The sequence below is a fragment of the Danio rerio genome, chromosome 21 (genome assembly GCF_052040795.2).
Source record: "Danio rerio strain M-AB ecotype USA chromosome 21, GRCz13ab, whole genome shotgun sequence".
In the NCBI taxonomy this organism is placed as follows: domain Eukaryota; kingdom Metazoa; phylum Chordata; class Actinopteri; order Cypriniformes; family Danionidae; genus Danio; species Danio rerio.
Window position 1 is genome coordinate 11,136,711 of NC_141041.1, and position 25,708 is coordinate 11,162,418.

Genomic DNA, 25,708 nt, shown 5'->3' on the forward strand with positions numbered 1-25,708 from the left:
AAATGACTTTAGGGTTATTTTTTATTTCATTTATATATACAATGTACGTAAAAAAAGACTTTAAGATACAAACAGCTTTAAAACATGCATTATGAAAAATATATATGAATAAATAATATTGTTAATGGTCCAAAATATATTTTATTTAATGTAAAATATAATTAAAAAGTCTTTAAGATGCTAACAAATTAATTTAGGTTTATATTTTATTATGTTTATAAATACTTGAAGTCTTTAAAATACAAACAGCTACATGGGTAATACTGTATCTTGGCTTAATCAGACATAGATTTGAATGAAATCTTGCTAAATGTGTATGAATTCCAGTTTAATAAAAGCAACAAAAAAAGTAAAAAATTTAATTTACAATAGTATTATAACCAAATGAGACTTTTTAGTATTCCTTTTTAATTAGAGTTTGATGTTGGTGTCATAGCGACACTTCAAACAGATATCTAACATCAGACATTGACTGCATTCCTGAGCATCGCTTTGCATGACTTCCTTATCAAAACCATCAAACGCAATATGGCAGTGTGGGATGGGTAGTCCTTTACACTGAAAAAAAAATGACTTTATGATAAGAATATTTATGCAAGAGCAAGTGCCTCAGTAATCCAAGGTGGGAAGACAATGTTAAAACTGGAAATGAGAAAATGTCAAAGCGAGGTTAAATCAAGTGTCATGTCAGAAAGAGGATTGGATTTAAGTCAAATGCGCTGGCAAGCTAGACTGTGTGCATGTAAAACTAGAAGTAACATGAGAATTGAAGGTTGTGTTCGAATGAAAATTGAATGTTGCTTGATACTGTACAAAACAAAGATTAAATAATCTGTTTTCTGCTTATCGCAATAGGTTACTTTTGTTCGAGAGGTTGTTGAAATCGTAGCGTTTCCTCTGCAGTACTTTTCACAAGCTTGCTGCATAGTTCAAGTGCATAGAGTCAGGCAGGAGGGGAGGGATTGACAGCTGTTGCCGACTTTATTACTTCTGATAAGAGTTACTTGAGTTGAGAAACTGAAGCCTGCCAATGTGCAAGTGTGTTAGACAGATTCTCAGCACATCATTTTTATTGGGGAATTCCATAGTGTTCACTATGAATATGAATATATCTGAATCTGACAGGCTGTACCATTAAATTCAGTTTTGGATTCAGTTTTTAGGGACAATTATAGGTTAAAATTTGAATTTGATGTGACCTGGATCTTAGTTCTGAATCTGGATTTGGGTAAACCAATAAGTATATTTGAAATTACATCTAGAAATAAATCTGGGCATATTTGAACCTGAATCCGTAATTGCAGACAATTTTGGATATGGTTTTGGGTATATTTATGTCTAGAAGAATGTGGGTACACATTCAAATTTGGATCTAGATCTGAAAGAAATCTGACTCTGTCCTTTGCCTTTTTTAATCAGTTTAAACATAAATTAGGATTTAAATCTGAATTTAGTTCTCAGTCTCAATCTGAATGTAGTTTAGGTCTAGGTGTAAATTTAAGGATGTTAAAACTGAATTCATCTCAGTCTGGATCTGCATGTAGTTTTGATCTAGGTGTAAATTTAAATTGAATCTGAATTTAGATCCCAATTTGCATATGTATGTAGTTTTGTGTAAATTTAAATAGTGATTCAATATAAATTTGGATCTCAGTCTGGAACTAAATCTTGTTTTGTTCTAGGTGTAAATATAAGGATTTAAATATGAATTTGGATCTCAGTCTGGATCTAAATCTAGTTTTGATCTAGGTGTGAATGTAAGGATTTGAATCTGAATTTGGATCTAAGTCTGTATCCGTGTGTAGTTTTCATCTAGGTGTAAATTTAAATTAGGATTTGAATCTGAATTTGGATCCCAATCTGAATCTGGATCTAGTTTTCATCTTGGTGTAAATTTGAATGAGGATTTTAATCTTACATTGGATCTCAATCTGGATCTGAATCTAGTTTTCATCTAGGTGTAAGTTTAGGCATCTGAATCTGAATTTGGATTTCAGTTTGTATCTGCATGTAGTTTTGATTTAGGTATAACTTTAAAGATTTGAATCTGAATTCGGATCTCATTCTGGAAATGTATGTTTTTTGATCAAGGTTTAAATCTAAATTAGGATGTAAAACTGAATTTGGGTCTCAATCTGGATCTGTATGTAGTTTTGATCCATGTATACAATTAAATTAGCATTTAATTCTGAATGTGGATCTTAATCTGATTCTGAATCTAGTTTTGATAGGGTATAAATTTAAATTTGCATCTCAGTATCTGCATGTAGTTTTTATCTCGGTATAAATTTAAATTAGGATTTGAAACTGAGTTTGGATATCAGTCTGGATCTGAATGTAGTTTTTAAACTAGTGTACAACTGAATTTGAATCTGAACATAGCCTTGAATCTGATTTTTCTTATGGATCTAATTCTAGATTTGGATCTGAATTTGGATTTGGGTCTCGATATGAATCTGAATTTGGATCTAGGTCTGGATCTCTATCTAGTTTTGATCTAGGTGTACATTTCAGTTAGAATTTGTATCTAAATATTGATCTTAGTTTGGATCTGAATATAGTTTTGCATCTGGTGTAAAACTGATTTTGAATCTGAAAATTGCCTTGAATCTGGTTTGCTTTTTGTTCTACTTCTAGATTTGGGCCTGAATTAAAATTTGGGTCTAAATATGAATCTGAATTTGAATCAAAGTCTGGATCTGAATCTAGTTTTGATCTAGGTGTACATTTACAGTAGGATTTGACTTAAAATTCGGATCTTAGTTTGGATCTGAACATATAGTAATTTGGTATAAAACTAGATTTGAATCTAAACATAGCACAGATGATTTTTTTTCTGGATCTAGTTATAGACTTGGGTCTGAATTTGCAATTGGGTCTATATATAATCTGAATTTGGATCTAAGTCTGGATCTGAATCTAGTTTTGAACTAGGTGTACATTTCAATTAGCATATAATCTGAATTTGGATCTGAACGTACAGTGTGTTGATATGAATCTGGTTTTGCATCTGGATATGGTTCTAGATTTGGGTCTAGATTTTAAGCTGGATCATTTAATTTGGATCTAGATCTGAATGAAATCTAGATAATTGAAGATTAAATGTCTTTATAATGATGCCCAATATCTATTACAAATTATTATTGTTATTTTACTACTTTATACTGACAGAATAAATGAGATTTAAAGATTTAGATATTAAATCTCATTTAATCTGTCAGTATAAAGTAGTAAGTAGAATAACCCAAGGCTTTGATAATTTTCTCTTAATGACTCATAAACATTTGGTTGCAATTATCACTTTGACCTGCTTTCATGGCCCATTGGATAGTAGGGACATCTAACCCTTTAAAATGAACATAAAATTATTACAGTGCTGTTCATTCTGCACCAACACATACATTTAATCAAAAATCAAACTGTACGAACTCATACTACTCCTCAGGTCACGTTCGGCTGCAGCAGATGTAACAAGAAAAACCATAAATATCCTTCTTATGATTGGAGCAATTAAAATTATTAACCTTTTTCTGTATCCAGATGCAAACTGCAGTCTGTTTCACTGGCTCCGTGTGTTGTCCACTCAAAAGCTTCCAGATCTCTGTGTCGTAATTAATCAGTGTGGTTACTTTGGGCAGCCGTGCTGGATGGAGAACAGAAGTCACACCGTGCAACAGCTGCTGATATTCATTTGCCACAATACACAAGGAGAGGCAGAGGTCACGGCGCTTTCTGGGATCATCAAACTGTTGCTGTGGAGAAACGGCAATCGGAACATCTGACTCATGGAAAGCTTGAATTTTTGAGGCACAAAGATTCATTATTTATTGAACACCATTTGTACTCATTAGACTCACAGCAATCCATTCCAATATGAATAAGTCTTTGGGATGCCCTCTAGTGTTATGAAAAATATGATTCAATAAAATGCAAATAATACAATGAAAATTCTTACATAGTTTAGTATGTTCTCCTGTGAATAGTAAAGCAAGACAAATCACTAGTGAGAGTCAAATCAAGAGAGAAGAATATACTGTACTTTGTAAAAAAAAATGACCATGGTTTTAATATAGTGAAAGACTGTCAAAATGCTACAGTAAAATCTGTTAATTGATTAAAAGCTAGTTTTCTTACTAAAGAAGCAGATAAGTAATGTTTTCATAGCATACTGAGAACATTATCAAATCATTCATCAACATTGTCAAATCATTCTTGGAACATATACAGTTGAATACAGAATTATTCGCCCCCCTTTGAGTTTCATTTTTAAATATTTCCTAAATGATGTTTAACAGAGCAAGGACATTTTCACAGTATGTCTGATAATATTTTTTCTTCTAGAGAAAGTCTTATTTGTTTTATTTTGACCAGAATAAAAGCAGTTTTTAATTTTTTTAATATATTTTAGGGACAAAATTATTAGCCCTTTAAGCTATTTTTTTTTTCAATAATCTACAGAGCAAACCATCATTATACAATGACTTGATTAATTGTCCTAACCTGCCGAGTTAACCTAATTAACCTAGTTACGCCTTTAAATGTCACTTTAAGCTGTATAGAAGTGTCTTGAAAAATATCTAGTCAAATATTATTTATTATTGATGTTTTTCTTTTTTGTTCAACATGACTCTAAAAACGTAGCCCTATAACATTTCTGGAGATCTTGAATTATGTAGCCAGAAGTACATATGGCTGCATTTCGTCTCTAAAACGAATGCTACGGGGCGGCATGACATCATTCCTTTTTGCGATTACCTGCTGACCGCTTACCTCCGTATGGACGACTTTTCCCGCTGTTACCAGTTTGTCCAGTAGTTCGCCATGTATGTCGACACTCTTGAGACGCAGAGTGTGGCTGACCAAGACGACGGGGTTAGAGTCTGGCTTAAAACGGTTACAGAAAGCAGGTAAAACAAAAACAAAAATATAAAAACAATTAAATAACAGGGCGGTTAATCTGTGCTTTTGAAAACACTATTGGTTGGGTTTAAGGAAGGAGGAGGGTAGGTCAGTCGATTGCTCAGTCTGTCAATGAGTTGACAGCAACCTCTAGTGAATACGTGAGAAAAGTAGATGCGAATGGCACTCGCGAGAGAAATCTGAGATCTGAAAAAGCGTACACAATGCCCTCTGGTGGATTCATGAACACAAAAACTGCACAAAAAAAAAAACATAGCTCCTGGGTCATATTTGCTGCTCTCCATAAATGTATATAGAGGTACGTTTTCAGAATGAGCCTTTTTTTGACAATTTTAGATGCCTATTTGATGTTGTTTTAACTTTAAGGTATATGCATTGGGATACAAAAAGTAAGTGTAAATTTGGAATTGAAGCTGTCAGATGAAAAAAGTTATAATTTTTTTTGTTTGTGTTTTTTTTTTTTTTTGGTAGTCAAAATGCCATTGATGTGTGCATGTCAAATGGATGTCAAATTTTTGACATCAAATCAATTTGCATTAATCACTGGGAAGTGATGCCAAAAACTTTATGAAAATGTTACAACAGTAAAATAAAAAAAAACAAGTTGACTAAAGAAGCCAGTTCTCTCGCTGTGTGCTCCTAAATATACCAATGAGTCTTTTCTCCCCACTGAGCTCTCGATTTAACCCGCAATTTAAAAAGTAACACAAAGACAGGCTTCTACACCAGGCTCATTTCAGTGAGATGGCCTATAACAGTTGGTGAGGTTCAGTCTTCTCCCTGTGTTTGTGGATGGAAGGGGGACGGCAGGCAAACGCATGGCGTGTTTGTTCAGGGCATGTGTCTTTGTAATTGGACGCTAAAATAATAAATGCTTTCCTGCTACCAGTCAGACATAAAAAAGCAACAGCTGGGCTGGCATAGGACTTTTTAGCAGGGTTACGAGTCACTCCAAATTTGAATTCCAGTTCATTTTCTGAATTGGGATTGAGGTAGCAAACATGATCCAGAATTTGAATGTGAATTTAAGGAAATATATTCATATTTATACACTGTAAAAAAATATGGGTTCCACATAACTGATTTGTGTTGAGGCAACCTGAAGGAATTAAGTTCACTTTTCAGTTTGTATAAATGCTATTTGATTGAACATAAAACAATTAAGGTAAAAACGAATGCTACCGGGTGGTATGACGCTGTACCTTTTCATGCTAGTGTGTGTGTGTATGTGTGTATGTCTGTGTGTGTGTGTGTGTGTGTGTGTGTGTGTGTGTGTGTGTGTGTGTGTGTGTGTGTGTGTGTCCATGTAAAGGTAACTTGGTGGAAAGGTCAGATTACATACATTAGGAACAATATCAGCCAATGAATGAAGCAAGTATCGCAGATATAAGTAAAACAGATAAAAAAGAAACCAGTCAGAGTTAGGGAGTAACAACAATGCTTAGTAATGTATGATAGTAATAATGACAGTAAAAAGAAAGAAAGCACAACAGTAATAATAAATGACAATGATAATAAATCACAAGTACTACACCAACTACTACTACAGAAAGTTACTTATATTACAACTACTATTGCTGCTACTACAGTCACAACCACAACTATTACTACTATAATGTCTACTAATACTGACACTACTAGAACAATGACTACCACTACTGATACTACTAGAGCGTCTGCTACAACTAATACAACAACGTCTACTACTACTACTACTACTACTACTACTACTACCGCAATCACTGCTACAACAACATCTACATCAACGACATCTACTACTGGTACTACTACACCAACAACGATTACTACTGCTACAACGACCCCTTTAATACTTCTGCTACCACTATACCAACAACATCAACTACTACAGGAACTAATACTTCAATAAATCACAATTACAATCGATACTACTACAATGACTACTACTACTACTACACCAACAACGACTACTACTACTACTACTGCTACAACGACACCTTTATTACTTCTGCTACCACTATACCAACAACATCAACTACTACAGGAACTAATACTTCAATAAATCACAATTACAATCGATACTACTACAATGACTACTACTACTACTACACCAACAACGACTACTACTACTACTACTGCTACAACGACACCTTTATTACTTCTGCTACCACTATACCAACTTCATCAACTACTACAGGAACTAATACTTCAATAATCACAATTACGATCGATACTACTACAATGACTACTACTACTACTACACCAACAACGACTACTACTACTACTGCTACAACGACACCTTTACTACTTCTGCTACCACTATACCAACGACATCAACTACAACAGGAACTAATACTTCAATAATCACAATTACGATCGATACTACTACAATGACTACTACTACTACTACACCAACAACGACTACTACTACTACTACTGCTACAACGACACACTACTTCTGCTACCACTATACCAACGACATCAACTACTACAGGAACTAATACTTCAATAAATCACAATTACAATCGATACTACTACCATGAATACTGCTACAACTACTACTACTACTACTACTACTACAACAACAACAACAACACCATCTCAGTTGGCATTTCTGTGTGGAGTTTGCATGTTCTCCAAAAACAGTCCAAAGGCTGTAGTGTGTGAATGTGAGTGTGTATGGGCGTTTCCCAGTTCTGGGTTGTGGCTGAAGGGCATCCACTGCCTAAAACATATGCCAGAATAGTTGCCGGTTCATTTCTGCTGTGGCAACTAAATAACTAAGAGACTAAGCCAAAGGAAAAAGAGTGAATGACTGAATTTACAGAGAAAAAAGCTGCAGATCATGGGCCATGAGGTCCAGCTTTAATCATGTGATTTCACTGCATCTTGTTTTTTCCTTATAGAATAAAATACGTGTGACCTTGTTAGCTTTTTGACATACAACCATAAGCATCTGTTTCCATCGGCTGTAAACATTACATATTGTGTCACTATTCCCATGTGCAAATGTTTTCCAGCGTGTGCATGTCTGTCCGAAAACCTATCGTCCGTTTCTCACAGACTCTGAGCCCCAGGGCAGTAACCTTACTGTCTTTTGCGATGGACGGTCACCCACGCACACAAAAGTTGATGTCAGGTCAGGCCAGAGGTCAAAGCAGACCCTTATAAATTGTATTGGGGAACATTAGGAACAAGACTGCTGAGAACACAACCCATGAGAGATGTTTGTCCCTGTGAGACGATCCTCAGTGTTTACCCAAGCTGGGAGTCAAGAGGAATCTGTTTGTGTGGTGATAGTTTTTGTGTTGACACATTCCACAGTTTCTCAGCTCTCTAATGCCCTGAAACAGACGATACTCAATCTCTGCTGGGGTTTTGAATGGTGAGATTTCATTTAAGTCAATGAAGATGGCATTATCAGGTAGAAAATAAAAATGAAAAAGGTCCAAAAATAGAACCCTGTGGTACATCAATATCTCCAACTTGAAATATGAGGAAACTATAATAGAATAAGTTTGGATTTGATGTTGTTTTTTTGGTTAAGATTTCGATTAAAGTGTGGCTTTGTTATTAAAAGTGGAGTTTAACAGTTAAAAAGACACTGTGAGGATGCAGGAGTAATGTGGTTGTGGTTGCCCTAAAGGTGCTATTAGCATATCATTTCACTCACCTAGGAAATGGAGGCCACGTGAATGTTTTGTGAGCACAATTAAGTGCACAGCATGCCATATTATCTAATAATTGTAGGGAATATTTCCAAAAGGCTGAGTAAAGCCACATAAAACAAAAATACGATAAATATGCAGTAATTAGCAGCTAGGAAAGCGCGGGGCATAAAGTAACACAGGGTTAAACGTAACATGGAGTTTTAAGGTATTTGCTCAGGGTTAACCATGGCATGTTTCCAAGGTTTTTACCACATTGTCGGAAGATGTCTTCCTGCCAATTATTGAAAAAGTTTGGCGAATTTTGGATGAGAAACACAGGAGAAACCATTTTTGCAGCATAAAAGTAGTTTTTATTATAGTCGATATATTTTTATTTTTTAAAAATCTGTGAAAATGTGTACATAAAATGTTATATTGCTGTGATCATCGTCTTCTAGGCTAAAAGATGAAACCATTTTGAAAATTGTAAAAAAACACACAATGACTGCCAGCCAGTTTTGAGGAAAACATGACACAGCAGGGTTAGTTGTAACAGGGTTTTACAATTAAGCCACACACTGTTGGACACAAATTAAACTAACAAAATATATTTTTTTAATTTTGAGTGTAATGTTGAGAATTTTTAAATAAAAATGTTTTTTTGTAAATAGAAAATATTGTTTTAATAGAATATATATATATATATATATATATATATATATATATATATATATATATATATATATATATATATATATATATTATTGCTAATAATGCAAATAAATGCATTATATAATAAATGGATAATAATGCAAATAGATTCAAATGTGTTTATCCAATAAACAAATAAATAAATAAACATACTGTGCTATGTAGAATAAATTAGAAATGAGCCAATTACTGAGGAAATATAGCTATTATTTAAAGTAAACTGAATTTAAATTAGTTGGGTGAAATCTGCCTTCATAAGCATCTGTTACAACAAACCCTCTGTCTGCTACAACTTGCCCCGCAGGTAGGGTAAATAGTAACATTTTTACGTCTGGCACTTTTGGCAACACTGCACAGAAACGATAGCTCCGACCATCATAATTCCAGAGGCTTATGTGTTATTGGAAAAAAAATAATAATAATATATATATATATATATATATATATATATATATATATATATATATATATATATATATATATATATATATATATATATATGGTCTAACACTATTTCTTTGTTCATTATTTGACAGAAACCAAAATGTGTTACTTTGTGCCCCGCACTCCACTAATCAGCCTGAATGACATGACAGCAACCAACTAGACCTAGCTGTCATTTAATTATGGATACCTAATATAACTGAATAGAAATAAAATGGATGAGTTATAAATAAAAAAATTCAGCCCCCTCACAGTTGTCATGAAGAGTAATATTAGCTATATGCACCCAAACCATCTTTTGTACCAGGCTGTAAACATATTTATCAGCTGTAAAATTGGCCAATTTACCACTGCAGTCAGAAAACATCTGGACTTCCCGGAGCCAGCCCCCAAAGGCGATGAATTGCAGTTTCAGATACTTCCGTATTGGCTTCATAAGGGAGAGAGGAAGGTTGCCTCTTGGTCTCGACCCTCACTTTGGGAACCACTGGACCTCAGGACTGTTAGTGTACAGGCGCAATGTAATTTTTTACAAAATGGCATCACCCCCTGCTGGCCTGTACTTGTAGTAACATTCATAGATCCTAGTGAAAGGGTGTCATTTTGATCTCACCGTCCACTGCATGGCAGAAAATAGTTTATGTTGTACATTTGAGAGTTTTTTTTACCCATTTGTTGGGTTAAGGTGAACACCATTCATTACTGACACATATTTCCAGGCTACAAGTGTGATAACTGAGCTTGAGTTGGCAATAAAGCGCTCAAACATCAAAGTTAATGTTAATGTCCAATGAATAATTTAACTAATCAGGATTTAAAGGGTTCTCAGAGAATCTTAGGATCTGCAGTGTGGTTGGAGAGATCTGCTCACAGGTCAGGCATGTTGGGACAAGCTTGGAACTGGATATTAAAGCTGAGGGGTTTGTTCGTGCTGACAGGAGCTGTCAGGGGTCATCAGTCTTTGACAGTTTTATTAGTCACTAATTTTGAGCGTTTCAAAGGTGGAGCTGATAAAAATTCAATAAAAATAGCAATTTCTGCTGTGGGCGTTGCAGTGGTGATGTGAAGCACAATCGCCTAGCATCAAGAAGGTCACTAGTTTGAGCCCTGGCTGTGTCAGTTAGCATATTTGTGTGGAGTTTGCATGTTCTTCCAATGTTCGCATGAGTTTCCCCCTGGGTGCTCCGGTTTCCTCCACAGTCCAAAGACATGCGGTAAATTGTGTAGGCTAAATTGTCTGTAGTGAATGTTGTGTGTTTGGATGTTTCCCAGCAATGGGTTGCAGCTATAAGGGCATCCACTGTGTAAAACATTTGCAGGATAAGTTGGCGGTTCATTCCGCTGTGGTGACCCCAGATTAATAAAGGGATTAAGCCGAAATGAAAATAAATGAATGAAAGCATTTCTGCAGTTTCATCCCTCCTAAATATCTGTTTAAATTGAATTTTTCAATTAAAATATTTTAAAGAGGGATTTTAAATATAAAGGAAGATGCATTTTGCAAATAACAGTTTATATGAGTTTATATGCAAGAACAAAAAACAGAGCCACAATATGAAGTCGTACATAACTAAGAGTTAATTTCAGTAATTGTTGACCCTGTTTTTCTGTAGTTCTCTCTGCTTCACATTAAATATTTTTTAATCATTTTTATTTATAATACAAGGTAGCCTACTGTTGTCAGCACTCAAGAGAAAAAAGTTAAAGTGAGGATTGAAATGATGATACTTGTGTTGGATCTTAGCGCCTCCCGGTGGTTAAAAGAAGAAATGATCGCTTTCAAAACACGTTCCAAAAGCCTCTGCTTTTTGTACACAAAGATATATATACAGTTAAATTCAGAATTATTAGCACCTTGAATTATTAGCGCACTGTTTATTTTTTCCCAATTTCTGAATAAAGGAGAGATTTCTTTTTAAACATTTCTAAATATAATAGTTTTAATAACTCATTCTAATAACTGGTTTATTTTATCTTTGCTATGATGACTGTAAATAATATTTGACTAGATATTTTTCAAGACACAGCTTAAAGTGACTTTTAAAGGCTTAACTAGGTTAACTAGGCAGCTTAGGGTAATTAGGCAAGTTATTGTATAATTATGGTTTGTTCTGTAGACTATCAAAAAAAAATATATAGCTTAAAAAGGCTAATAATTTTGACTTTAAAATGCTTTTTAAAAAATTAAAAACTGCTTTTATTCTAGCCAAAATAAAAGACTTTATTTAAGACTTTCTCCAGAAGAAAAAATATTATCAGACATAAAGTGAACATTTCACAGTAATTTAGTGGGGCTAATAATTCTGGCTTCAACTGTATGTATATATATATATATATATATATATATATATATATATATATATATATATATATATATATATATATATATATACGTTTGCATGTTCTCCCTGCGTTCTCATGGGTTTCCACCGGGTGCTCCGGTTTCCCACAAAGTCCAAAGACATATATATATATATATATATATATATATATATATATATATATATATATATATATATATATATATATATATATATTCAACATAACTTATTATATATATCTTGTATATTTTCCTATTATCTTGTTTCTAGTCCAAATATCCAAACATTCTCAAATTAAGACACATTTTATTTAAGTAAAAAATATTGTTTTGTTTTCAGAAATAACTCTGATTAAATTAAGCACGTTTTACATTAAGTTAAAGCATTCTAAATAGTCTGCCAGAGAGGTAAGCTAAATCAGAATCAGAATCGGTTTTATTGCCAAGTGTGCTGACACACACAAGAAATTTGTTTTGGCTACAGAAGCTTCCAGTGTACTGTACATAAAGTGACAAGTGACAACACGAAATACAAATGAAAAAAGATGATAAACATTAAACAGAGATGTAGTTAGTCAAAAAAATCTGGATGTTGACTTGTTTGTACAGATTTACAAGTTATAAGGTGCTGTATACAAATGCATAGCCTATGGAGAAAGTTTTGCATTGTATATTGTTATAAGGTGCTGCTGTGTACAATTGCATATGAGAAAGTAATTAAATTAACTTAATTCAAACTAAAAACAATACATCATTTTCTGTATTATTTACCTTGTTTGAGGAAAAGCTTACTTAATTTTGACATTTCTGAAAACAAAACAATAACATTATAACATAATTTGTTATATATTGTGGCGGCATACATTTTCATATGTGCCAGAATTCACAAATTGTTCTTGATGTGTTTCCCCTTTAAGAGTTCTGAGCTAGAAGTGACGGGGTGGTTTAATGCTGTCTTTATTTATTCATTCATTTTCTTTTCAGCTTAGTCCCTTTATTAATCAGGGGTCACCACAGAGGAATCAACCACCAACTTTAAGCAGCGGGTGCCCTTCCAGCTGCAACCCATTTTAGCTTACCTAATTCACCTATAGTGCATGTCTTTAGACTGTGGGGGAAACCGGAGCAACCGGAGGAATCCCACACGAACACGGGGAGAACATGCAAACTCCAAACAGAGATGCCAACTGACCCAGTCGAGGCTCTAGTCAGCGACCTTCTTGCTGTAAGACGACAGTGCTACTCACTGCGCCACCGCACCGCCATGCTGTCTTCAAATTTTTTTTTAATTATTAAAGAGATTTTTTTTTAATACCTTATTTTTTTTTTAATACCTTAAGGTTATTGGATGTAAGAAGAGAGCTATTGTTTCTCCATTCATAAATAAATAAATAAATAAATAATGTTCTCTAAACATTCAATGTTACAGATATATTTGTTAAAATTTAAAATAAAGTAAATTAAAGATTTAAAAAGTTAAACAAAGCTGTTACTTCTTACAGTTTTCTTTGCTTGCATTGCTCGTTAATTTAATTTAATGTAATTTAATGTAATTTAATTTAATTTAATTTAATTTAATTTAATTTAATTTAATTTAATTTAATTTAATTTAGTTTTATTTTATTTTATTTTATTTTATTTTGCCCTAATGATTGCTTGTTTTTCCTCTTGTTTGTGAACTGGTTTTATTTTCTTTCCAGACAGATAAGAGAACAGCAGGTAACAGTTCCAAACAGCTCAAGCTGAAACAAGAACAACACTGACATCTACATTATTCTGTGATGGGAAAAGGCTAATCTGGCCAAACACTGATAACAAGCATGTCTTTTGTAGAAACAAAGAGCTGATGAACAGCCTGCCACTGAAAACATTTATATTTGCTGCTTTAATGTGACAGAGCCATTATAAAGTCTGATCAAATCTGTATGCTGAAAGAGATGGCTAAAGAGCTCAGCTGGTTCAAATAAAACAGAAATGTGTTATAATTGATCATTAGGACAAGTTAAGGTGGTATCTGATGGAAAACAATTCAGTTTGAAAGAAAATGAATGTCACTAAATAATTCTGAATATATATATAAGATTATTTAAACTTAATTATATTTCTCAGAAAAAAATCTTTTATTATATTATTATTTTAGAAAATGTATTAATGCATGATAATTAATACTACTAATACATATATACATAAACATTATTTTATATAGAAGAGGAAATAAATCTTATAATAACAGATATTATATATGATTTTGTTTACATAAATTATTATATTGTTATTATAATATTTTATTTATTTTATTACATTTATTATTGTATATTATTATTACTATTATTATTATTATTATTAGTATTATTATTATTATTATTATTATCACTATTATATATGTATTGCTAAATTTTATTTGTTTTATTTTATTAAATGTATTGTATATTATTATTATTATTATTATGATTATTATTATTATTATTAATACTACTATTATATATGTATTAAAATATTTTATTTGTTTTATTTTATTAAATGTATTATTGCATATTATTATTATTATTACTATTATTATATATTTATTACATTATTAATTTATCTATTTTATTAAATGTATCATTGTATATTATTATTATTATTATTACTATTATTATATATTTATTACAATATTTTACTAGTTTTCTATTAAATATAATATTGTATAATATTATTATTACTATTAATATATATTTATACAGTATTTTTTTTATTTATTAAATTTATCATTGTATATTATTATAATATATTTATTATAATATTTTATTTCTATTTATTATTTTATTAGTTCCTAATTTTGAGCATTTCAAAAGTGCAGCTGATAAAAAATAAAGAAATTTAAAACTCAGTTATATATTTTTTAAATTCAGTATATTTATTATAATATTTACATTATTTTACTTTATTATATTTGTTATTGTGTATTATTATTATTATTATTATTATTATATATTTATTACAATATTTTATTGTACATATTTTTATTTATGATTGTATAATATTGTTATATATTTATTATAATATTTAATTTCTATTTATTATTTTATTAGTTTCTAATTTTGAGCATTTCAGAAGTGCAGCTGATAAAAAGTTAATTAATTTAAAAATCTGTTATCTTTATTTAAAAAGTCAGTATATTTATTATAATATTTTATTTACATTACTTTATTAAATTTATTATTGTATATTATTATTATTACTATGATTTTTAATTATATTTATTATACTATTTTATTGTATTTATTACTGTTGTATTTGTTTATTTGTTGCAAATCTTACATAATTATTACCCTATAGTACATACTATAATAATATTTCATATGAATATTACAGAACAAATATTATGCAGTTGCAATCAGGGATCAACAAAAAAAAAATGTTAGCATACAGATGCTGTATGAACCGAATCAACCAGCAGGAGGCAAAGAGAGCCTTTATGTCCAAACAAACCTTAACTCTTCAGCCCTATAAGACACCATCAGATTGTGGAAAATTTCATTTACACTATAAGCGTGGAGTTTTCACATCTTCAAAACTGACAAAAAGAGTTTAGGATCAACTCCAGATTTCTGTCTCTCAAAAATCTATTCAAAGTAAATATTTAATAATAAATAAATCAATTTATATGGATTGAGCCCTTTAATAGGTCTTTTGAAGAGACACAATCCCTGTTATTAATGTAGGCTTTAGTAAACATTGATCAGCAAACATAAAAATACACTCAATTAGTCTTGACAGGAACATTATTGAAGCTGAAATGTGCCATATGTCAGAATAAAATGTTGTAAACATGGTTATAAATCAATGTTTTTATGTAAATAAAAGTCTTTATTTGTATCAGCGATTCCCTCAAGAATATTTAACATTAATAGAATCGATTCGTTCCACTAAAGGTTCTTAGTAACTGAAAAATCATTAGTTAACATGTTTTTCACATTATGGAAAACAATGTGGGGGAACCAAAATTGGTAGTTGTATTGCTAAAAAAAAAAAAAAAAAAAAAAAATACACCCATTGGAACTTTTTTTTTTTATAGTGCAAAGTAAATCTGTTTGTCAAAAAAAAATAAGACTAGAATAAATCACACAGTTGATAAAGATTTACTCTTTCGGTCTTTTTATAAATGTTTTGAAGTGTCAGACTTTTGGATGAACAAACTTTCAATGAAAAGAAATCGCTCAAAAATATCTGAGAAAAGTTTAATGAAATGACACTTTAAGCTGTATATCAAATTCCCTGACTTTGAGCAGATTTCACTAACTAAAATGCTGAATTTCCATGACATCTAATGACCAGAAAAGAAGGCAACTGTTGTGCTTCTGTATATATAAACAACATAACATTTAAATTACATAAATATTAAAATGGTTTGAGGATGAATGTCATTTTAAATGACATTAATAGTCACCATAAGGGCAACAATTTAATGTGAAAAAAAACTAGATACTTGCTTTTTGTGTGGCAGTGTACATCTAACTTTTCTGTCTTCTACTTTTTAGGACTATTTGAAATGATCATTATGAAGCCAAAGCTCTTAAATTTAATCTTATCCTGACATTTTGTATCTACTGAATGCATCAGACGGAAACAACTTAAAAATAGCCTAAAACAATAACAATAGACATCAAACAGCATGATAAAAAATATGGTAAAGAAAAAATAGGTTTTGATAAATGAAAATTACAATTTAACAACAAACAAAAATCCCTGATATCCCATGACTAGGAGAGCGAATATATTTTTAAAAATCCTGGAATGATTTCTAAAATATCATTTGAAATTCCATAACTTTCCAGAAATTCCACTGCACAAAAAAGTAATGACAAAAAGTCAAGACAACAAATATTATTATGTTGCTTTAGCTTATTTTAATATGTTAATCAGTTTTCAACCAAATGTTCTTAAGTTACACAAAGTTTAACTTAATATTTACAGATATTTTTTAGATTGACTGATGTAAGTTGAGATGACTTGAAAAGTTCATTTGATGCAACTAAAAATTAAGGCAGCAAGAATTTCTCCACAGAGCATGACCCGTGGGAACCCTGGTGAACTGTCCTTTTTCTAATGCAAGCTGAAATGTTGTCTGGGAGCTTCAAAGCCACCTGAAGATTTTATTGGGGGTGTTTTTTAGGACTCCTGTGGAATTCCAAGCATCTAATCAATTTCTCGTCTGCGTATTTATTCCTAAATTTAGACATCCGATTCATTGTTGTTGAAGTGGACGACCCAGACGTGGCTTCATTTCTGCGAAGGTCGCGACCTAACACTCATTCTGGTTGCCGTTATGCACTTCGCTCTGGCTAATAAACAACCTGTTGCCGTCGAAATATCAACACGGCGCGTTGCCATAAATCAGACGTATTTACAAGGTGCTTTGTACACCTTTGTTTCTGAAGGGCGTTGTTGACGTGTTTCGGGGAGTCAGATAAAGGGTATTTCTCACCAACTCCTTCCTGTTTTTCCGAGCGAGGCCTTTGTTTGGCCGCGGGACTCGAGCTCTTCTGTTCTCAAGGGAATGATGAACTGCTCTGTTCGTGCATGAGTGAAGCACGGAGCAGATCTGGAGCTCTTTAACTCTTGTCGTTTCTCTCTGTTAGCACACTTTGTGTGGCCTTGTGGCCGGGTCATGGTCACACGTATTAAGTAGAGTACATCGACAAATGATTATTAATAGAGAATGGGAATCAACGTCATGGCAGTTTGTGTTCCGCTATGTTTTCAGACTCACTCAGGAGCACACAATGTAAACCAATGCAAATCACCCCAGAAAAAAGCTGACCGGTTTAAAGTAATACCTTTAGAAAAATGCATTACAAACATTCAAAATGAACTGGGATAACATATGGATACCTTTATAAGCTCTTTGTGTGTCTGACATCTTGTCCTATCTACACACATTGTGGCACCGCAATATTTTGCATCGGTTTTTTCCTTATTTATCAGGGGTTGCCACAGCGCAATGAACAACCAACCATTCTGACATGTGTTTTAAGCAGCGGATGCCCTTCCAGCTGCAACCCAGTACTGGAAAACACCCATTCACTCACACAAAGGCTGTTTCTCAATTCCAAGAATGCAGAAAACGGACTTGCGTTCTTCTGGTGACCGGTCTTGCCAGGTGTCCTCGGAAGAACGAACTCGAAAGACCAAGAGAACAGAAAATGAGTCCTCGGAGAAATGAGATGCTGCGTTCTTCCTGATGGTCACGTGACCTTTATGGGTTTTAAATGGAAAATTATTTAAACATTACAGCATTAATAAACGATTTATTGTTTTTCCCCTTTTCAGAATATATACTCTGCTTAAAAAAATTATAAATATACGTTGCACAATACAAATAAAACAGATTTTAAAACAAATTTTAGCAAATAAACACCCTTAATGTGTTTATTCCTTTATTAAGATGTTCAGTTCATGGTAATGTTTATATTGACCGTTTCATTTAGGGAAACTCCTAAGGTAAATAAGGTATATCTCTGAACTTTAATAATAATAATAATAATAATAATAATAATAATACTTAATAATAATACTTTTATAATAAATCTAAAAAAAACGCAGCGCTCCCCACCTCCAGTCGCAATGACTTCTATAACTTCTAGCGCAAGATCAGTGCTCAAGTCTGCATCAGTGCATCCTCAGTTTCTTAAACACATCCGGGAAGTTTCATGCATGCTCTGTTCTTGCTGTCTTGAGTATTGGAACTGAACTTTGGCAGCTGATGATGACGTTACATGATGGTTTGTTCTCTGGACAGTTAAAAAAATAGCTTAAAGGAGCTAATAATTTTGTCCATAAAATGTGTTTAAAAAATTAAAAACTGCTTTTATTCTAGCCGAAAATAAAACAAATAAGACTTTTTCCAGAGGAAAAAATATTATCAGACATACTGTGAAAATTTCCTTGCTCTGTTAAACATCATTTGGGCAATTTGTTTTAAAAAAAGAGAAAAAAAATCAAAAGAGGGCTAATAATTATGAATTCAACTGTATATACTGTTATCCTATATTTTTATCCAGAATTTATACACTATCGGTGAAATGTTTGGGGTCAGTAGGATTTTTACAATGTTTCAAAATAAGCTTCTCCTGCTCACCAAGGCTGCATTTATGTAATCAAAAATACAGTACACATTGTAAAATTGATTTTTCAGCTTCATTACTCCAGTTTTCAGAGTCACATGATTCTTCAGAAATCCCTCTAATATCAATAATAATAATAATAATAATAATAATAATAATAATAATAATATTATTATTAGTATTAATGGTAATAGTAATATAAGAAATAATGAATGGAGAAATAATTTCATTTATTTGAAACTACATACAAAGCAGTTATTTATTTAATTTTTAATTAATTTTTTAAAATGTAACAAATTTTACATTAGATGAACAGAATAATTTTTTTAGACATAAAAAAACTAACCCAAAACTTTTGACCGCTTGTGTAAATTCTGTTATAATATATGAAGAGTTCAGATGCAAAAACCCCCTAAGTGCCATCTTAAATTTTCTCCTAAAATTAGCTTTTTTGTTTTTTTTTAAATAACTCTTGGGTGTGGGTTTAGTAATTTTACATTTTTTTTGGCAAAGAATACATTACTTTAATTTCCTTTAACATGTAATAACTGAATGCAAATATAAAAGGCTGAGAAAAATAGTCATTGTAGAAGTAAGTTCCAGACGGCACTTAAAGGTTTTTGCATCTGAACTCTTCAGATGTTGTCCTACACCTACACTGTTATCTGTAATAAAAAAAAATATAAAATATTTTATATTCTTGTTTATTTTATTTTTTTATTATAATGGGATCTTGATCTTTGCTCTAACAACTTTAAAAAGTTACTCATATTGATATTTTTAATAGTTTCAAGATATATATTGACTAGGATGGTGTTGTAAATTACAATACAAAAACCTGCTAATAAACTTCCTAATATCTTTTCTGTTATTCAACAGAATACTTTAATTTTCCATTTATTATTTCATATAGCCTTCAATATATGCTTTTAAACTACTAAATGTAAATAGATGTAGATAAAGCCCCTCTGTTAATTTGAATTTTCAACATCAAAAGTCGAAAGAGCAAAGACCAAAGTCCCATAATGCAATTCATAACCATAAATAAACAGAAAAACATGATGCACAAAATACAGAACCCGTTAATTAGCAGATTTTTTTACAGGGTATACTGGTTATTGCTTTTTTGTATTTGTTTTTAATATAAGATATATATATATATATATATATATATGACATTCAGAAATGTATGTGAAGTTCATCCAGACTCTCTAACCTGCTTTCCAGAGGTTTCTTTAAGAAAACATTCAACGCGAGCACTGAAAATACCCACCACATACTATTAATAACCGTCAGATCCCTCACCTCTCTGAGTTCTCAGCTGAGGCTGTTTCCCAGCATCCCGCTTGTTTATTTCCTGTGTTTCCTGACACCTGTGAAAATGGCCTTTCTTCCTGTTGTTGTTGTGTCTGCCTCTGGGACAGGATTCAAAAACGGCTGGAATTTGTCATCTGACACACGTCACTGCAGGACAGGACAGGGAAAAAGGAATGTCACGCTTCCGTCAGCGCAGCAGGTTAACACAACATCATCTGTGCAGTAAACTTCACGTCACTGAATATAAACAGGCTTCTGGATGAACTAAACTGTACTGCTGTTCATAAACATTCATTGTTGCAAGTGTTTTCAACATTGATCACAGTTATGAATGTTTCTTGTGAAGCAAATTAATACTATTAATACTAATTAATACTACACTGTAAAAGCCAACAGTCGCCTTTATTAAATGAATTGAGTGTAGTTAACTCAAAATTGACTGAAAGGTAATTCTACTCATTTGAAAAGAGTTTTTGAACTAGTATTAAAGGAAATGAGTCAATTAAATACCACATTACTTCAACTTAAATGGAGTTAGTTCACAGTACTCATAGATTTTTAACTCAAATGTTTTGTTGCAATCAGTTTCCTCAAATGGTTTGAGTTGCTTTAACTTATTAGGTTTCACAGTACTCAGTTGGGTTGACTTTCATCATTTATTGACTTTTACTGTGCTCAAATTGCTTTGTTTGCTCAAATGGAGTAAGTTCACAGTACTCATTAGGATTTGTTTTTGAACTTAAATGGTTTGTTGCAATCAGTTTCCTCAAGCGAGGCTTGTACTGCAGCATGCACTGCCAACCCAAAAATAACCAGAAGTGGATTTGAATCTAGATTTATGTCAAAGGCATCTTTCAAACTTTTAAAATGTCTCCTACATTTAGAAGAGGTGTGTGTGAGCTTGAGAATATGCTTCCAGTGATCATCAGATAACTTAAAACCAAGGTTTTTCTTCCCAAGCACCTCTGGCGTGGATTAATACTGTGAATCAGATTATAAATGACGATGTTTTACTGTCAGTGTGGTTCAAGCTATTAATGACATTTTAAAATATTTTAAGGCAAAATAATGCTGATGATTAGGGGAAAAAAAAACAATGTTGATCATCAAAATTCTCCAGTTGATTTATTAAGAATTGAAACATGTTTTTTGTTTAACACAGGCTTATTCTGAAAACGTTGCACTATATACATTTCAGGAGTTATGTAGCCAGAAGTACGTTTGGCTGCATTTCGTCTTTAAAATTAACACTACGGGGCGGTATGACGGCTTCCTTTTTGCACTTACCAGCTGACTGCTTACCTCCGTATAGATGGATTTCACGCTGTTACCAGTCCAGTTAGCTCGCCATGTAAGTCAGCAGACTTGAGGCGCAAAGAGGAGTTAACCACGACAACTGGGTTCGAGTCTGGAAAAGGATGGTTCCAGAAAGCAGGTAAGACAAAAATAGAAGGCAAAAAATTAAACAAACATGTAAATAACAAGGTGAGAGTGTGGTAAAATCTGAAAAACGTGGTAAAAATCAGGTGAGCGTTTTTCTTTTTCTGGTTTGCTTTTTAAAACTTTCTTTGGGTTTAGGGAAGTGGTTGGGCGGGTCAATTTGTGTTTTTGAAAACACTTTTGGTTGGGTTTAGAGAAGGAGGAGGGAAGGAGGAGGGTGGGTCAGTCGATTGATCAGTCAGTCGTCAGTCATTCGACAGCAGCATCTAGTTGATTTAAGCGAGAACAGTAGGCACGAATGGCTCTCACGAGAGAAATCAGAGATCTGAAAAAGCATACACAGTGGCCTTTGGTGGATTCATGAAAACAAAAACTGTATTAAAAAAAAAAAAAAAAAAAAAAAAAAAAAAAAGCTCCTGGGATGTATTTGGTGCTCTCCAGAAATGTATATAGGTATATACAACGCAATCTTTTGGGAATTCATAACTTTTTGATTTAGTGGCTAATTCGTATGAATTTGTACAAATTAGCCACTAAACTGACAAAACTTAAAATACTTCAGAATGAGCCTGGGGTGTTTTTATTACATGTTTTCTTAAATGTTACATTTAAATATGCAATGAGGCAGTATTGTAGTAAATATATGCTAATTTAAATACATTTCCAGTACAAAAATCAGAAAATTGTGTTTTTTTTTAAACATATTATGGACTATGTTTCACATAGTGGAATTTACAATCTCTTTTAACACTCGATAATTCATAAAATAGAGTGAACAGCCTGAAAAAAAAAAGAGTATAATAAAATATAATTTGTCAAATCATGATTAAATGTTATCCTCTGTAAAAATCCCTAGAATATATGAATGTAAATATTTGTATCTCCTTGCTGGGGAAATACTCATTATTTTAAAAAATGGCATTTAAAAAATATGTAAATTGAATCTACAGAGAAAATTGATAAATTTAAAAAACATTTGAATGCTTTCATTCTAAATGAAAAAAATTGGACCCAAGAAGCCCCAGATTTCAAAATTGCATGAAAGGATTACATTACCTCACCATAAAACACAAAACTATTATTTTGAATATTATAAATATTAACAGATAATATATTTTTTTGATCAAATAAATGCAGTCTTGGAGAGAATAGGAATTTCAAAACATTCTAAGGCTGCATGATATTGAATAAATCTGACAACGCAATATTGTGCTTTGCAGCGATATACAGTTAAAGTCAGAATTATTAGCCCCCCGAATTATTAGCGCCCTTATTTAATCTCCCCCCATTTCTGTTTAATGGAGAAAAAAAAATCAACACATTTCTTATCATAATAGTTTTAATAACTCATTTCTAATAACTGATTTATATTATCTTTGCCATGATGACAGTATATATTATTATTAAGACACTTCTATACAGCTTAAATTGTATTGATATATTGTTCAGCCTTAAAAAATACTTAATAATCTAATTATAAATCTAATTGTCATGTCAACACAGCATGTATGCTCAAGTCATTTCCATCTAGGTTTTTTTTTTTTTTTTCGATCAAAAAAGTTATTCACCTTCCTGTCAAAGATTATTTTTAGACAGCTCAGCTTTTCTAGAGGATTTTCCTTCTTCTTTTCATGCATTGTTTCCTCAACAGACACAGTGATTCTTTCCTCTATAAGCTAGAATGAGCTTCAGTATGAGGCACCTTTGACTTTAGCCTCGGACTCTCAATAAAACCTCAGACATGCACAGTGTATTGACTATGTGCTCTTTTGTAACTCTCACTGAAAGGGTTTTTACATAACTACGTCAGCAGATTAAGATCTTTTAGTGGTTAAAATAATTTAAGGACTTTTTTAGATTGATCAGTATTGTTTAATTAGGGTTGAAGATAAACTGTGAAAGGTTTGACAATTTCTTTGGAAGTGATAATTTTAAACTGTACGCAGACATTTTACAATATTTACATATAATGTTATTTCTACAGAAGTAAATGTAATTTTTTACTGTATTTAGAGGGTACATTACCAACAAATGTACCCATATTGAAATTTTAAAGGAACAAATTACATGGTTTTCCATAGTTCTTGGAACTTCTGTAATATCATGACAATTTAAAAGATCTTTTCCAGACATTAAAAGTCTGGGAAGTCAAAGAATATCAGGGAGTTTTGTTTGCAACTTTAAATTCTAGTTTCTGTTTATCAAATTATTTCTTTATCTCGTGTTTCACACCTATTGTTGTTGTTAGGCTATTTTCAGCTCAATTTTATTCCTTTCACGCTCATCAACTGACTTCACTTATACGTCAAATGGAGTCTGAAGCCTACAGTAGCTGCCTGAAGCCTTAGTAACTGTTAACTAAGGATGTGCCAGGAAAATATCAACTTTAGGAGCTTTGGCTTCAAAATGGCTTTGGCTTCAAAATGACCACAAGGATTTTTGTTCAAAATACTGTATGAGGTAAATTATCCATTGTTCTCTTTGTTATATTGCCTATTAAAGTTTAGGGAGTGAATGATATTCAGGCTAAAACCTTTTTAATATTATGCAAAGCACAAAAGCGACCAGTGTTTACTTTCCTTTTATGGAAATTCTGCTTTTTCTTCTTGAAAAGTCAGGAAACTTGATATTTGGTGAATCTTCAGGTAGTGCCTATTTAATTAGCTAAAAAAACGTGTTTATAAAACGTGTGTATATTTTGAAAAACACATTTGTCTCTTATTTCTGAGAGTGTATTAACTGTCTCGTCACACTGTGTAAGGAAATAGCCTTGTATCACATGAATGCTACAATATGTCACTTTTAAAACGGGCTACTTGAGGGGGTAAAGTCATTTTTTTTTTAGTTAAGTAAAGTTTGCATGATTGGATATTACTGTTGCTCGTACAATTCTACCATACAACAGTAGCTTAATATAGTAATAAATCAAATATGTCGCTGCTTCTTCTTACCTCACTCTATTTCAGCCTGGATCTGCAGCTCCTCCACAAAAGAGCGAACTTGAGTTTTCGCTTTGCGACAGCAAACCCCGCCTACTTTAACCTGATTGGCCATCTCAGTCATTTTGACATTGACGAGCGAGGTGTTTACAGTTCTGCCTGTATTTATTTTATGTATTTAATTTTAAATAGTAATTTTTATTTTTGTTGTTCTTGTTTCTGTATTTTTTATATTTGTATTAGATAAAAATTAATGTTTTAGATTTTAAAAAATCGCATTTAAATTGAAATGTGCAACACATTTAGATTATTTGTTTAGCCTACTTTTAAAAATACATTTAGCTTTTATAAATACATATATATTGTAGCGAGGCAGAGGGAAAACACAAACACAATGGCGTGGTGTTACAAACAATTCCCCGGAGGGTGCTTTATTTACACGGTGAACAAATGTGAACAGTGTAAATACGGTGCTCTTCCTGGGATAGGTGCTCAGGGGAAGTGGTGAGGTAGAGTGAGAGTTCGGGTGCTGGATCGATCAATAGCTGGAGTCCACTGTGGGTAAGAGACAGAGAGCCACAAGCATTAGCGCAGTGAGTCATGAAAGAATGAAGCTCGTCTTCCTTGTCTGTGGGGCTGGCTTATGTGTGTCTCCTCTTGATTAGCTCCAGCTGAGATCGATCCAGTGTTGATGAGGTGCCAGCTGGGGTGAATCCTTGACCAGGGCGACGTGGCACCGGTATACTCGCTACAATATTAATAGTTAGTGTATTGTACAACATATGTTATTTATTTATTTTCCTTCGGCTGAGTCCCTTAATCATCAGGGGTCACCACAGCATTATGAACCGCCAACTTATCCAGCATATGTTTTACACAGTG

The 25,708-nt window shown here is 32.4% G+C and overlaps 1 long non-coding RNA gene across 3 annotated transcripts; it reads right to left on the reverse strand.

Moving 5' to 3' along the window:
* Positions 1–309: 309 nt before the first annotated feature.
* On the reverse strand, positions 310–24,897 carry LOC141379985 (uncharacterized). Of its 3 annotated transcripts, XR_015520086.1 has the most exons (5): positions 24,839–24,897; positions 21,750–21,855; positions 20,436–20,594; positions 18,141–18,260; positions 317–3,752 (listed from the first exon to the last, which is right to left on the reverse strand). It is a non-coding gene; the product is annotated as an uncharacterized LOC141379985 (long non-coding RNA). The 3 variants fall into 3 exon arrangements; XR_015520085.1 differs by lacking the exon at positions 18,141–18,260 and having other exon boundaries at positions 310–3,752; XR_015520084.1 differs by lacking the exon at positions 317–3,752 and having other exon boundaries at positions 16,896–18,260.
* Positions 24,898–25,708: the final 811 nt, after the last annotated feature.